Raw genomic sequence first — 6,548 nt, forward strand, 5'->3', positions numbered from 1 at the left:
CTATCCAAATCGATGTATAGATTCAATGCAATCCCTATAAAAATTCCACCAGCATTTTTAAAGACGGAAAACACAATTATCAAATTCATTTAGAAGGGTAAGAGGCCCAGAATAGCCAGAAACAACTTAAAAAGTAAGACGAAGTTGGAGGACTCTCACTTCTGGCATAAAATTATATTTCCTAGCTTCTGTGGTAAGAACAGCATGATATTAGTATAAAGATAGACATATAGATAATTGGGCCTGCATTCATGGTTCAGAAACAGACCCTCACATCTAGGTTCTAGTGATGTTTGACAAGGGTGTCAAGTCTACCCAGCTGGGGCTGAATTTCAATTTCAATGAATTTCACTAACTGCACATCAAAATTGAGTCACAATCTTTATTACAAGTAATCTCCAAGAACACAGGACAAAAATAAAATGCATGAAAGTATTCTAGGTAGTTCATCATTCATCTAGAACCATACTGATTTTAAGATATTTTGCATTAGGTTCAATGGAGAAAAAGGGCACAATTTTTTTTCTGTAAATTCACTTGTGAATGTACTTCTACCTGCCAAAAATGTCTTCCAGCATCGAACTCCTCACAAATCCAGACAGCTGGATAAGAAGCAAATGCCTTGAATTTATGAAGACATTTTTGTTTCTTCATTCCCAAAATAGCAGTTTTTCTATCTTCTGAGATAAGATTTGGGTGAGCAGTTTCAGGATCTAGAGACAAATCTTCCTTAAATATGCTCATCATTTTTAGCAGGCCAAAATATTGTGCAGGGAGTAAGACTCTTTTTCTGTAATCCATATGAAAAGACTTCTGAGTTTTTTTAGGTTTTCATGCTTCTGTCGATACTTTAACTCCTGTCAGGAAATCCAGGTCTGCCTGTACATGCTTCCCTGTTATTTCACTTAGCAAATATTTTAATGAGTATATGTGGCTTGAAAGTTGGACTTTGTTTTCTGTTAGTTTGTCTTCAACATCCGTCCGTTCACCTAGTAGCTTGATAAGATTAACTTCCAGCTCTTTTCCTAAAAGACACTTAAGTTGTTCAAATTCAGAGATTAATTCCCTCCTCTACTTTTCCAACATCCCTTTCAATTCACGTGATTCTAAGAGCTGCATTTCCTGACCCTTCTCAGCAGCCTCAATGATCTTCTTCAGAGACTCGAGGGAGCTTTTGCACTTTCTCCTGTGAGTAGCTGCAGCTTGCTCAAGGGGCATCAGCTGGTGATCACGATGGACAGAGGAGACCCTGCACTGTGCACACAGTACCTCCAGGTGCTTCTCACAAAACAGGGTCAGAACCTGACTGAGTCCTCATACAGGGTTTTCTCTTCCTGATGTTTCCTCTTGCTCCTCCTGGGGCCAACCTGCTTCACAAGTTCAGCCGTGTGGCCTGACTGGGTGTTCCTCATGAAGTTCCCATTGGGGCAGTGGTGGAGGTGGACAGGACAGGGGAAGACGTCCTGCAGATCTTCTCAGCACTGCTGGAGGCAGGAGCCACAGAAGTTGTGCCCACAGTCAGTGGTCACAGGGTCTCTCAGGTAATCCAGGCAGAGGTGGCAGCTGGCCTGTGTGGAGGTTGGTCCAGGAGGCTGTGACAGCCGTTGTGCAGTGAGGGTTTATCTGAGGAAACTCCTTTCAGAAAGGTCTGATTCTCCAGGATCTGTGAATAAGCAAAACCTGATTACTTCTTGAAGGCATCCTGTGTGCTTCTCAGGTTTCCCAGGAAGGTATAGCTGCTCAAACTTATTTCTTCCTCTTTCACTTCAGCTCTACAAGCAGCTGCCTAAGGGGTTATAGCACCAGTAAATTGCTGATCTTCCTGGCACTTTCTCTAACTATGCTCAATGGTCAGCAGATTGGAACATGGCTGTTTAATTCCCATTTTCAAGAAAGCGCCACAACTAAAAAAAATTATGGAAGTTAACTACATAAAAATATAATTGCAAAATCAAGACAGTAAGTATCTCTATGGGACAATTGACCAATATTCTTCAACAAAATGTAAGAGGGAAAAAAGAATAATATGTATTTAAATGATGATGAAAATTTTTCCTTGTTCAAAAACATGTTTCCAATAAAAAATTTTAAGTGGAACTTAAGAGCAGCTGATATAAAAAAATGTTAAAATGTTAGCTTAATAAAATGTGAATGGTAATAAAGGGAGGATCTTTAATTTAGAGACACACAATGTTATATTGACAAAATAAAATATGATTTCTAGGATTTCCTTCAAAATAGGGATGGATGGGATTGGATAGATAAGTTTGTAGATGGGTAGATGGTGTTTATCATATTATTTTCTCTACTATCACATATGATTAAAATATATCTTAAAGGATAAGTATTTTTGCGGTATGCCCCCACTCCATTTCACCCAAGCCAGCTTCTCTTAATCCCTTCTTTATGCCTCTAAGTTTCATTGAGTCTCCTGATTCTCTTTCTGCTCAAAGCTGTCCCAAGCCTGCCTCATTTTATCCCAATCCCTCCAACCTCCTTGTGTCTACTGCCCAAGTCAATGAAAATCTCCCAAATTGAGGTAAATAGACATAGTGAAAAGACCTGGAGAGACATTTGGGTTCCATCTGCTGGTAACTCATGTACACTGATATCCAGGCTCCATTTGCCTTCTGCTGCTTCTCCTCCTCTCTGGCATGCCCGAGACTGGGTGTCCTTCCCGAGGTCCTGCTTGCCTGTGTCTCCCATGTGCTGACTGCTTAGGCTTTGCTCCAGTCTTGGCTGCACACTGTGTGGAGAGATGTGCTTTTTGTGAGTGGCACTGCCGCGAACAACGCACATGAGATTGTCTACTCCTGCTTTCCGTAGAGCAGTCTATCTTCCTTGGTCCAAGACAGAAGACACAACATATACAACTTCTGGATTTACTGCAATGGTTAGAATACATTCTGACTCAGGCTTATAAACCTGAAAGAAGTTTCCTCCCTTTTTTGCATGCAATCAACCTCTCTTTCCTTTATCTCACTGAGCAGAATGAAGAATTCAACCAGCCTCTCTGGGAAATGACAGGCTGCTGATGACATTTTCCATTTACCTCTCTGAATACATCTTTTGTTCCTACTCCTCCAACTCCACTGAAATTCTAATTTAATCATAGACTTTAGAGTAAGCAGATACCTTAGTAATTAATTACCTAACTCCAAACTCTACATTCATTAATGTTTTATGTTATCTTGTAAATCAAAGCTGATATCAGTAAGTAGAATATGAGTTTTCTTTTACCTTGGTCAAAGTTTATAATGAGGGGTAGTAGCTTAAAAATTCCTAGGCCTTGGGTATGGAGAGAGGACCCAAAAAGGGAAAAGGATGTGGGCTTAAGTTTAAAATATTCTTTGTTTAGGACTTTATGAATTGAATTATGTCCTCAAAATTGACATGTTTAAATCCTCACCCCTGTTTCTGAGGATGTGAATCCATTTGTTAATAGGATCTTTTAAGATGTTACCTGTTAAGGCCAAAATGAATCAGGTCCACTGAATCCCACTGGGACAGTGCTTCAGGCAGATGGGACAGGGAGAGGTACAGTAGATCTTCCCAGTATTCTGTAGATACAGGAACCACAGAAGTTGTGCTCACAGTCAGTGGTTACTATTTCTCTCGGGTAATCCAAGCAAAGGGACAGTTGGCCTCTGCTTGGAGGTTGACCAAGGAGGTTGTTTAGGCCATTGTGCCAAAAAGAATTCTCCCTTCATTAATGTCTGGTATCCAGGGGCTGGAATATGAGAATCAAATTCTCCTCATTGTTTTTTCTCATTCCTCATGGGCAGGCTGTGGATTTCACAGTCCTCAGGAAACTATAGTTGTTCAGTTCTGCTTCCTTCCCTTCAATTCTATAAGCAGGTGTCAGGAGACACTACTGTTCCCAGTCAATCACTGCTCTGTCACTTTCTCCACCTAGGTTCAATGGTCCACAAATTTAGCTTGGTAGCCCTTTTGTTCAGGAGAGAGCCATGGCTATACAAAGCAATGGAAATCACAATGTAGGGAAGTCCTTAACAAAAGTCCAGGTTGTGAGTAACTCTATAAGAAAATTGACCATATTTATTCAACAAAAATAGCAAGAATAAAAAGAGCACAACATATATTAAGGAGATGAAGAACACATGTCTGAGAAAATATTATCTGCCTCTTTTCAGGATTCTAATATATTCATTTCCAAAACAAAATTAATTATGTCAATTGGGAGAGTGGATATCTTATAATAAAGAAATGGGATAATGGTTATAAATCTGACAATATGTTTTGATTATGTTAATGAAAGGAAACTCTACAATCGAGAGTTACAAGATACAATATGGGCACAAAAGAACCTAAGAGGTGGCGGTGGACTTGGCCCAGTAGATAGGGCGTCCATCTACCACATGGGAGGTCCACGGTTCAAACCCCAGGCCTCCTTGACCTGTGTGGAGCTGGCCCATGCACAGTGCTTATGCCTGCAAGGAGTGCCCTGCCACGCAGGGGTGTCCCCCACGTAGGGGAGCCCCACGCGCAAGGAGTGTGCCCCATAAGGAGAGCCGCCCAGTGTGAAAGAAAGTGCAGCCTGCCCAGGAAGGGTGCTGCACACATGGAGAGCTGACACAACAAGATGACACAACAAAAAGAAACATAGATTCCCATGCCGCTGACAACAACAGAAGTGGACAAAGAAGACGCAGCCAAATAGACACAGAGAAGAGACAACCAGGGTGGATGGGGGGTGGGGGGTGGGGGAGGGGAGAGAAATAAATTAATTAAAAAAAAAAAGAACCTAAGAGGTGTAGGAATTGCTTCAAAATAATGAGAGGTGGTGATACCTGGGGACATAAATTGGTGGATGCTTATTTGAATTATATTATACTATTTTCTCTACAATTCTATATCCTTTGCATGTACTAGGTATAAAAAAGATACCATTCTTTTCAATATTTTGTTGCCTTGCTCCAGTTAAGCCACCTTCTTTCACTCCCTACTTTGAGGGAAAATTTTCGCTTTCCTCTCTATCCCAAACCTTTCATATGTCTTCAACAACCTCCCCAGGGAAGAGTAGGTATTAGATTTTGAAGATCTATGAAGCCATTAAAATGGATGACTTAATTTAGTTCCAGTTTCATGCGTATAGTCTTAAATGTTATTCAATTTGGGAAGGTGGATATATAATCATAATAAAAATATTGCTAATTATTTTAAGGTTCAATAATGGTATTAGTTTTATAATTTCATTTTTTTTAGTATTTGCAATACTTATTTACTTATTTATTTAGGTCAGAATTAGCCCTCTTTTTCATTTAAATTTTATTTTTGAATCAATGTTACATGTAAGTCAATTAACAAAAGGTAATAACTACAGTAACAAGAAATCTGCTTTAGAAAGTGGTTACACTCCCCCCTTATTTCTGTTCATTCCTCATTCTTGAGGTATTTGAGATGATGTCCACTCTGACTATGTCAAACAGAGAAGGGAATGTAGATATTATGGGGCAGAGGAATGGGATTGTTTTGCTTACATTGGTGATACTCATTGCTTTTCGGTTGGTGCGTCATCTTTTTGCTAGTTGTCCAGTGTAAGTCCAAAGAACTGGACAGTAGAATTAGTTGCATATCTGCTGAGTTTTCAGGACTCAACCAGCATAGGAACAGTCTCAGCATATTAATTCTCTTGCTTCTCATTTAAAGTTCTTCTTCTTCCCCCTTTTTTATTTCTTTGGCTCTGAAGATGAAGCTTTGAACTAGGGCTGGCTACGTGCACATTCAGAGATGCCTCAAGGTGAAACAGCATAACTAACAGGGAAATATGGTTGTATCTGTGACAGAAAATATTTTTTAAGAATAAAAATGCAACATTCCAAACAACCAGCAAGGTGGCTGCAATGGAAGGTGCTCCTAGAGTCAGCCCATGCTACAGGGCAATTAGTAATCATCCAGAGCTACCTAAAGCACCTATTTGGGGGCTCCAGGAGACCAGAAGAATATCCTGCAACATCCATGAAAGAATGGAAGGAGAAGACTGCCCATCTGCTTAGAAGATTCATAAGTAGAGTAGTCCACGCCACAGAGACTGGTGCCCATCCTCCCCTGGAGGCACAAGCCAAGCTGGGAACTATTCTGCTGCTAGAATTAGATGTTCCACTTTCCAAAAACAGGGGAGGAAGAGACAGTTGGGCACCAACTTCAATTACTGATTAGTAAACTCACCTGGCTAAAGTATAACCTTAAGAATAGGTAAAGATTGAACATGTCCAAGTCAGAAAGAGGCCAGTAGCTGCCACTTTAACTCTACCCTTGGCATGAGAGGAAGCAGGATAGACTGAAAATCACAGTGCTGGTAAGGACAAGCTAATTTCCATCCAGATGAGATTGCAGCTGTAGCCTAAGCCACAGTCCCACCTCCAGCAGGGAGGAACCTGTGGGGACCTATACCAGCCTCTGTCATGACACAGAGACTAGTGATCTTTCTACTCTGATGGTGAAAGCCACCTTAGGAGCTGTCCTGTGGCTGGAGTTGGAAGCCCCATTTCCCAAAAACAGGGGAGGGAGAGACTGTTGGTCACCAA

The 6,548-nt window shown here is 40.8% G+C and overlaps 1 pseudogene; it reads right to left on the reverse strand.

Annotated features, from left to right (window-relative positions):
* Positions 1-283: 283 nt before the first annotated feature.
* On the reverse strand, positions 284-3,684 carry LOC131279507 (putative tripartite motif-containing protein 61; annotated as a pseudogene).
* Between the last annotated feature and the right edge of the window lie 2,864 nt (positions 3,685-6,548).

This window comes from Dasypus novemcinctus, chromosome 1 (assembly GCF_030445035.2).
Source record: "Dasypus novemcinctus isolate mDasNov1 chromosome 1, mDasNov1.1.hap2, whole genome shotgun sequence".
In the NCBI taxonomy this organism is placed as follows: Eukaryota; Metazoa; Chordata; class Mammalia; order Cingulata; family Dasypodidae; genus Dasypus; species Dasypus novemcinctus.